The sequence below is a fragment of the Melanotaenia boesemani genome, chromosome 9, assembly GCF_017639745.1.
Source record: "Melanotaenia boesemani isolate fMelBoe1 chromosome 9, fMelBoe1.pri, whole genome shotgun sequence".
In the NCBI taxonomy this organism is placed as follows: Eukaryota; Metazoa; Chordata; class Actinopteri; order Atheriniformes; family Melanotaeniidae; genus Melanotaenia; species Melanotaenia boesemani.
Genome location: NC_055690.1, coordinates 9,442,719 through 9,452,371, shown reverse-complemented (window position 1 = coordinate 9,452,371; position 9,653 = coordinate 9,442,719). Strand labels below are relative to the sequence as shown.

Genomic DNA, 9,653 nt, shown 5'->3' with positions numbered 1-9,653 from the left:
TGTTTTTTACGTTATTGCGACATTCGGCGCGCAGCATTAACTAGCTCCAACGAAGTTGGAGCATACTGATACTTTTGGACAATGGACATAAGAAAGCCATCCAATGAAAACGTGAAGAAAGGAACATGTCGCAAGTGTCACACAGCAAGAATTAGCCACTTCCAGCAGATTGAATAATTCCAGTAATGTGAGGAGTCCTAGCAAGATGGTTGCCAAAGCAACCACAGGTCCATGTGTCCCGTCTTCTTCTCTTCCTGTGAAGGGATTGTCTGCAGCTGGATTAACTCAGTCCGACTCGTCCTTTCTAAGTGTAGTAGGCAGTGTCTGAAATTAACTTTTTGACTCACCGGCCAAGTTGGCCAGTAGATGAAAAAAATCCACCGGCCAAACATATTTTTTACTTGCCAAATTATTAAATTATTTTACACACACATACCTCTACGCACATATTATTTTCTATAATGCTATGTTGTGTTGTATCCAAACTTAAAGTGAATGACACAGCAACATTAAACAAAGGAAACAAGAAAATGGTTTTATTTGATTAAGTGTTAATGTCTGAATTCATTAACTAAAACCTGATCAGACTCCTCCCTCTCTACTCTTCGTGCTTTCACACAGTCTGTGAAGTCTGGCTTCCTGCTTCTAACAGTCCTTGTGCCACAGCATTACAGCCTTGGGGGGATCATACTCCCTGATTTTTGCTTTTTATTTTATTGTTTAAAAAATTAACTTAACAAAAACTGATAATAAATTTAAAGCTTATTGATCTGATTCATGACAAATGAGTAATATTGAATATAAATAGCTTATCAATAATCATAAAATCATAATAATGAACTTAATAACTGATCAATACAATAATAATAATAAGTATAATTATTTTTATATTGATAAGTTAATCGGTTGACAGCTGTTCGTAGTCTCGCGGAGTCACGTCACGCCCGTTATGCAGCTGTCCTCACCCTTCAGGTTGTAAACAGCTAAGCTAACAGGCTACCATCGCGTCCAACAGAGTGCTGCTTGACTGACAGCGCGGCACGCGCAGGCGTGTTACCGCCTACAGTCGGCGCGTGAGAAGCTAGCGGTTTTATTTACTTTGTGCAGCTTTGCTCAAACGTTGCTTCAGTAGCCAAAGGGGCCATAATTTGCCACTTAAAAAGTGCCGTTTTGTTGTACTGTAACGAGCGTTTAAAACGGCATTTTGTGCAACTAAAAGGTGCCATTTTGTTGTATTATAATTATCCCAGCCCCTTTTTTGTACATTCAGTAAAATTGAACCATGATCATCCAATCAGTAAAGAATACGAGCAGACCACTCCAGTTCATCGCTGATCTCTGCTGAAGGATTGTCTGCATTGTTCCAGTAACCCTATGGTCTGCTTGTGTGCTTACATCTTCAACTATATTCAAATGCACTGCCAGGATATAGATTCAGATATTGATCAAATTTGTTTTATCTTTTCTAAAGAAAAAGAAAGATATACACATATCTACCCATTCACATACATATACTGTATGTTCATATGTGTGAACAATCGTTGTGAAATGTAAATAGTTTGTGTTTACACGAATATGTTATATATACTATACGTATAGTATAAATGACTAAATTAACTATAGCACATAGTGCCTAAAGAACAGCATAACTAGATATAGCACATGTAACATGCTGTTGACTTGAAGGTAGTTTTTGATTTCAATCTTCACCATGCTTATGTCTCTGGAGTAAAAACTGTATAGAAATTCAGTGGTGCCTCTTCTTAATGGATCTGTATCATTTAGCAACTGGATTTAGTAAGATTTATCTTTCATTCTTCATGCTATTTTCCCCCAGCATGTTGGGATTGACAGAACACGAGACGTCCTCTGTGATGTGGCTGCTCAGGATTTTAAAGCTTACTACCGTCTCCAGATTCTCACTGTTGATATACAGTGTTGTGTTATTCTTTTTATTTAAGGCAATAATGACTTATTTGTTTCTATTTTGTTTTATTTTTTTACACAGTGTGTCAGGTTATTTTCTTTGCATGACACTATCTGCCCTCGTCCTTCCTCCCTGTAGTCAGACTCATTGTTCTAACAGATCAGCCCCATTGTTGTCACATCATTTGCGGATGGAACTGGTGTAACGTGATGGAGTACAGTCATGTGTGTACAGCCAGAAAAGGCAGTAGCTCAGCACACAACCCTGTGGGGTTCCTGTGGTCAGGATCAGGTTGGAGCAATGAAAGGGTCCCATCTGCCTCTGGCTACAAAGACTATCCCTCTTCCTCTGCGCTGCACGTCTGCCTCCTCTTCCCCCTCCCAGAGCCATCGATATACTCAGAGTTGCGACATCCGTTGACTTCATTGTAAGAGCGGTCACGTGGGTTATGGAGCCTCCAATAGTTCCAAACAAACTGCTAGACTCTACTACGAAACAGACAGCAACGATCCGATTGCTGAGGGTGAAAACAAAAAAAACTTATTATTGCTGCACATATACTTTTGTCAGTGAATACATCAGGCCTCATCCTGTGATTTACCTTGTGCCTTGTTCTCAGGATTACTTATCTTGTCATCTCTATTCCTCAGCCTAAGACCTTGATCCCTCGGATAACCACAGAACCCAGGATAAGGACTATTCCTCTTACCAAGCTGACTGCCTGCCTGCTCGTCCTGCCTGCAACCAAACTCATTTCGCCACCACCAGAAACCATCTCCTGGCTTACTCCTCCACCGTCAGTCTTCCTCTGGAATACAGTAAGCCGCTGCCATAGCAGACATAACCCAGCACCCTCTCAGACCCACATTAATCCTCTGTCCTCTCATAGGAAGAGCTTCCCGGACCTGGACCAAGCCACTAACATTTATTATAAATAAACATTGTTTACATCTCCCTCCTTGTCTCACTGAGTGTTCTGCATTTGGGTCCGTTTCCTTGTACCGTGGTCTCCAACCGTGTCACTTTTGTAAGGTTAAATGATTAGCTTGTTAGGGCTTACTTTCATCTATTAAAGCCAGCCGTGTGGTAGCATGTAATGTCAGTAGTCAACAATGAATACATGTGTCTCAGATGTATTTCAATGGTTTGTATGTAAATCCAAATCTGCGCTGTCTTAAGCTGAATAAAAAACAAAAAAACAAAACAAACTTGATTGTGCTTACTTTATGTTCTTCCCTTTTTGTCTTTTTATTTTAAATTATGCTTCATATATTCTTATGTTGTTACTGTCTTTGTAAAGCCCTATGAATCCCCATGTTGTTGAATTGGGCTGTACAAATAAACTTGCTTTGCTTTGAATGTAAAAGGAAACATCTCACTGAGTAACTACTCGGTTTAACAAAAATCTCACTTGACTTACTGGTGGGACTGGCACTGACAGGACAAGAAAACAAGGGAAACCTTAAAAAAAAAAAAACTTTTTATTGACATAAGACAACAGGGCCAAGCAATAACGTAAATAAATCAGTTTCAGTGTGCATAATGAAATGATAAAAATAAAACCTGGGGAAGGAAAAGTGACAAACTGATGGATGTCAGTGTTCCTGCCTGCTGCTCCTGAATAAAGATTTTTTTTTTATTTTTAAATGGCAGTAATGACTAATCGACTACAGAACATGAATGTAGAATAGCTGTAAGGGTAGAACATGAGCTAATATCAATGAGTGTTACCACATAAGTGAACAAGTATGTGTGGAAAAAATAATGCAAGAGTAAAGAGGGAAGATAAAAGAGTGATAGTGATTGAATAGAGATGCACAGGGAATTGGTGAAATATAAGTTAATTAGGAATCAAATATAGGTGATTACTACTCAGTTATTGGTGCATGGGACATTACAACATATTACAACAGTTTAAATAAAATTTAATGGAGAAAAGTCAGTAGGCTCTGGATAATTACCTAATAGGTCATCTGCTCTGTGATTTTCTATTATATGTAATAGAGAATTCATGAAAAACATTACAAGCTCCCGAGCTTTCCCTGCTACTACGCATTAAAATCCTCAGTACATGAAAAAACTGTTCACCTTAAAATACAACACAGGACCCCGAAATATCATCTCTGGGCACCGGGCTAAACATAACCAGCAATATGAGAACACAGTGATAATACCACTAACCGAAGTCATATTGAACATCAAATTCTACGAATCTATGAATAACAATGCACTTGATCAGTACACTGAAATAAATAATATAAGACCGTGACCACACTTTTTTTTTTAACTAAAACAAAAGTTACAACTGAATTTAATTTTTCGCTAACAAACTTCTGCTCCCCTCTTTAGCCCAGTAGTTTACAGTAATGAGCAAATTAGCTGCTGGTTTGCCGACTCAAACTAACTTCAATACGAGAAAAGGAGACGAACACCAACGAAGAAGACGACAGCCAATGTGTGTGTGAGCGGGGACGAAGACCACTGTGACTGACTGGCTTATATGTGGAAAGAAGCGGGTCTTGTGGGAATTTATTACCAACTTAGCGACTTTGTGGCTATATTTAGCGAGTTTTCAGACCTCTCTAGCGATTTTTTTTTAAAAAGCGACAAATCTAGCGACTTTTTCTAGTATCATTGGAGTCTTTTGGAGATTGACATGAATGAAGGTAGTTTACCTTTGACAATGAAGAGCGGGGGCTGTGCAGACCCTTCTCACATGAGGCTTCTTGCAGCGGCGGCAGCTGCATTCAGAGCAGACCATGTTCAGCTCTGTTTCATGACCAGGCTAAAAATGAAATGTACAAAGCTGCTGCTGGATGACTCCTCCGCTGGCTTGCCATCAGGGTAATGTCTATTAATGAAGAGTGTGGACAAAAATATTTAAAAAGTTAAAAGTGTTGTGACATGCTCCAGACTCCTAATAAAATAAATAAAAAATAAAAAAGACACTTAAAAACTGAATTAAAAAATAAAGAAAATATTGACAGAATTATTTTATTGTATTTATTTATTGTGCTGGTCTAGAAATTTTTAGGTTGTCTCTTTTTAATCATTTTTTGCCTTTCTCACTACATCCCTCTATGGCAGCATTACAACTAAATGTACTAGGCTGATTATGCTAATTAGTGACTTCTAGTGACTTTTAGGACAGCCAATAGCTACTTTTCTTATTGAGGAGTTGGCTGGAGAGGAGTATCAGTCCCTGAAGCTGTTGTTTGCCAGGAACTACATGGACAAGTCATACCATCATGGGGATGATGGTGACATTCTGCTTCAACTAGGAAGTGAATATCAAATCATCAAATCTGACTTGACTTGATTTGATAAGTTCTATGTCTACTTGTTTTGTGTTAGTGTGGCCAGTGAGATGTTTTTTTTGTTATGTCAACTGTTGCACAAATAAATGTGAAGTGTAAACATTATTGTTCAAGTATTTATCACTAATACAGTGAAAATGAGAGGAAATGTGAATATTTGCTATGCAAGGTGATTTCAGTGTGCGCCCCTACATTTTCTGTTTGCGCTCCTAAAAATATAAGTTAGGGGCCACTGTGCTCGTAAAAAAAGTTAGTCTGGAGCCCTGACATCGATGTCCCTCTGAAAATGAATGCAGTGCATTGGAGATGAACGCAGTCTGATGTGATGTTTGGAACTATTGAACGTCTCCAGTAACCCGGAAGTGTGCCGCCATTTTTTGTACACGGGAGTCAATGAGAGTGTCGCGACTCTGAGTATACTGACAGCTCTCCTCCCTCCCTCTCTTGTTGCTGTTTGAATCACGACGTGACTGTTGGTGATCAGCTGATCGGTATCGTCTCTCTTGCTTGTTTATCATTCAGCTCGTGTTGAGGAGGAGGAAACTAGCAGGCTATTGATGCGAAACGGTAGCCTGTTTTAATTGGATAGCCCATGGTTTTATATTATTTTAATTATTAGCTGAAGTCTGCCGGAGCCACAGCTGTGAAATCTGTTGGTTATAACACAGTCAGATGGATCAGGTTCAGATATCAACAGCAAGATCAAACAAGAGGATGTCTTCTCTAAACCAGTGATTTACTTTTAGGAGCCACGAATGTGGTGAAGGGAAATTATGAACAGGTTCTGAAATACAAATCAGAGCAGGTGGTTGACAGGTGACAGAAAGGATATAGGGTCGAGTCTAGAAAAGCTTTCATGAGGGGGCCATGCTGAGACTTCTTTTCAAGTCACAGTGTTGCCCATCTTCAAGCGCACATACAGTCCTGAGTTTCTGCTCAGTGTCGACAGGAGCCCTTCTTACAAGTTAAACTTAACGCAAGTAAAAGAGCTACAAGACCGCGATCTGCTCCATCACGATTCCCGGTCCTGCACCTCGCCCACAGTGGAGGTGACACAAGGGGCGTGAGGGGAAGCAGAAGTGGGGAAAGAGCGGAGTTATTTGAGCTAGGCTAGTGGCTAGCCCACACAAACTGGTTATTCCCATCATCGTGATGGCCAATTACATTCTTTGGACAATAATCTGGACTATTTTCGTCTTCTATGGTCAACTCAGAAGGCTGTGAGAGAGTGCTGTGTTTATGTGTTCACGGAAACTTGGCTCAATATCAACGTCATGGACCACGCCATTCAGCTTTAGCGGCTTACCTGCTTTCTGGTAGTGATGGGAACTTCGACTCTTTTCACTAACCCAGGTCTTTTACTCTCGAACAGTAAAGTGAACGAATCTTGAACGAGTCATGTGGTTCATTTTTACAGCAGGTGGCGTTGTAAAAAAGTCCCCGATTCTCAAGCAGTAAATACTGAAGGCAACAAACTACTGGTAATGCCACAAGCAATTCAAACTATGTGAAAACGTAGGGAAGCAAATACACACCACAATAAAGTGATTTGTGTCCTACATCCTCCCTGCCATTGTTTAACAGCGCAACAGTGACTCGGTAGCTATCACGTGACAAATGAACAAGAGACCGAGCCGAGAGCGAACGTACTGCTGAGCTTGATACAGCTTGAGCTGTGAACGAACGAAGGAAGACCCGTTCAGAGACCGAGTTGCCTGTCACGTGACAGAGAGAAGAACTAGAGAGACCAATCCGAGAGCGAACGTACTGCTCGCCAAACAGCCTGAATGATGAACGAGAACGAGACCGAGAACGAGACCGTGCAGCCCGAGCTGTCTGTCACAAATGAACGATAGGATGAATGAGAACGACAAAGACCAGTTCAGAGTCAGATTGAGTTGCCTGTCACGTGACAGCTGATAGAGGACAAGTGACTGGAAAACTCATTTTGACAATTAGTGAGACAATTAAAACACAAAGTAACAATTAATTATTATTATTATTGTTGTTATTATTATTATTATTATTATTATTATTTTAAGGCAGAGTCTAACACAGTCAATATGTTGATATAATTTTCATATTTATTTATAAACACACTTTAAAGTATATACACAACACTATACACATCTAAGGGACATAAATAAAGTTAAATAATAATAAAGTTAAATAAAACCAAACGAACAACAACAATATTGCACAATTAAAAGTAACAAGTATATTAAGGGCCTGTTCTAAGGCAAGTTGGCATTCAGAAACACAAGCTCGCGGACCTTGGAAGGGCTGAGTCTGTTCCATCTGTCTGTGATGATCTGCCCGGTCTTTGAAAAAATTCTCTCAGAGGGCACTGATGTGGCTACAATGCACAGTCGTGTCTTCATCACCTCACACAGAGTTTTAAATACGGGTGAGCACATCCTCCACCATGCCAGAGGATCTGATGTACGGAGTAGGAGTGGCTCTGCCAGGTAGGCCCGCATCTCCATCATTGCAGCAGTGGAGGTGCTTGATGTGGCAGAAGCAGATGAAATGGACGCTCTGGTGTTTGCTACCCTCTCATCAAAGTCTTCCCAAAACATGGCCCCTGCACTGGCAGCCGCAGCAGGATCTTGACCCTCCTCCTCCTCTCTGTGACTGGGGTGACAGTGTGCTGCAGCAGCTGTGATCCTCTTAACAGCATCATCTGCTGCCTTGTTGTTCACAAAGGCTTGCTTTTTGAACCTTGGATCCAAACATGTAGCATCAGCAAGCTTTTCAATTTGCTCCACCTTGCCGAACCTCTTCTGCATCTCAGCCAACAGGCTGTCCACCAGTTTTTGAACAGGTTAGTGGGTCGACGGGCTTCTTTGATGTCGGGTAACAATCCTCTGAAGACCCCTTGCCATCAGGATCACTTTGGAGGCAGTCACAAACCTACAGATAGAGTTAAATTATTCTAATGTTCTCAAAAGCAGTTATAACAGTGTACTATTACAAGTAAATGTCATGCTTCTTTGTTAACAGTTAAAAATCCATCACTAAATAGATTTTTTATTTAAAATATTAAGTTTGTGCTTATTATGTGCATGTACATTTAGAGCAAAGTTAGAAGTTAGGAGTCTAATTCATTTTATGCATACACTGATTTGTCTAATAAAAGTGATTCTAATTTAAAATAAACATTATTAACACTTTAATCACATACCTCTCAGCGCTCACTTCAGCGGTGACCTCCTCAAAAGGTTTGATAATGTCCACTGTTTCTTGGACAATTCCCCATTCGTCCGTGGACAGTGAAGATAGAGGTACATTGATGAGTGCCAGGGTGGAGATGACCGGATCCTTAATTTCAATGAACCTTTTCAACATATAGTATGTTGAATTCCACCTTGTAGCCACATCCTGCTTCAAACGCAGTTGCTCCTGGCCCATCTGTTGCCGTACAGCCTTCAGCTTATCTGAAGCAACTGTGCTTCTGTGGAAGTATTCCACTACAGCTTTTATTTTTTGGACTGTGCCCTGAACCTCCCAAAGCCCAGCTCTAACAATGAGATTTAAAACATGAGCAAAGCAAGGTATGTGGTCCCAGTGCAGGTGGTCTTTCAGGGCTGCCACAATGTTGCTGGCATTGTCTGTAACACAAGCCACAACTTTGTCACTGACACCCCATTCATTCGCAACTCTCTTCAGCTCACTTGCCAGATAAGCAGAAGTGTGTCTGTCTGTCAGGACAAAACAGTCCAGGAGATGGGAAGTCATTACAAAATCCTGTAGATAGTGGCAGGTTATAGACATGTAGCTTGTGGTTGTCACAGATGTCCAGCAGTCTGTTGTTAGCCATACAGCAGGAGCACTCTTCATTTTTTTTAAATAACTCAGCCCTTAACTTACCATACATCTTAGGCAGAAGAGCTTGAGAAAGCGTTTTCCTGCTAGGCATAGTGTATGAAGGGTCCAGAGTCTTTGTAAATTGTTTAAAGCCTTTGTCCTCGACAATAGAGAATGGCTGATAGTCAGAAGCAATCATTTTAACCAGTGCTTCATCCAGTTTGCTCTGCCTGAGTGGATCAATTGGCCTTGTAACATAACTGCCCATTAGTGTTTGTTGTGGTCTTCGTGGCCTAACTTCTGTATGGGTAGTGCAGGTGGTGCTGCTGGTGGTGGTGGTGGGTGCTGCTGGTGTACTGGATGTTGCAAAAGTAAAAGAAGCCAGGGTTGCAGCAGCACTGATTTGGGGTCCAGATGAAGTGCTGCTGGTGGAGATATTTGAAGCTGCTGCAGTGGCTCCATTGTCACTCTCCACCCTCACTTGTGCTAACTGCACAGTTGGATGTGCTGCTTTAAGGTGTCTTCTCAACTTTGATGTACTTCCTCCTTGGGTTGATATAACTCTTTTGCAAATATTGCATTTTCCTCTAGTGGCTGAAACT

General features: G+C 40.8%; 1 long non-coding RNA gene across 1 annotated transcript; it reads left to right on the top strand.

The window, feature by feature from the left end:
* Window positions 1–7,115: 7,115 nt before the first annotated feature.
* LOC121646394 lies at window positions 7,116–8,751 on the top strand. The gene is made up of 3 exons (XR_006011626.1): window positions 7,116–7,153; window positions 8,046–8,048; window positions 8,688–8,751. It is a non-coding gene; the product is annotated as an uncharacterized LOC121646394 (long non-coding RNA).
* The last annotated feature ends 902 nt before the right edge of the window (window positions 8,752–9,653 follow it).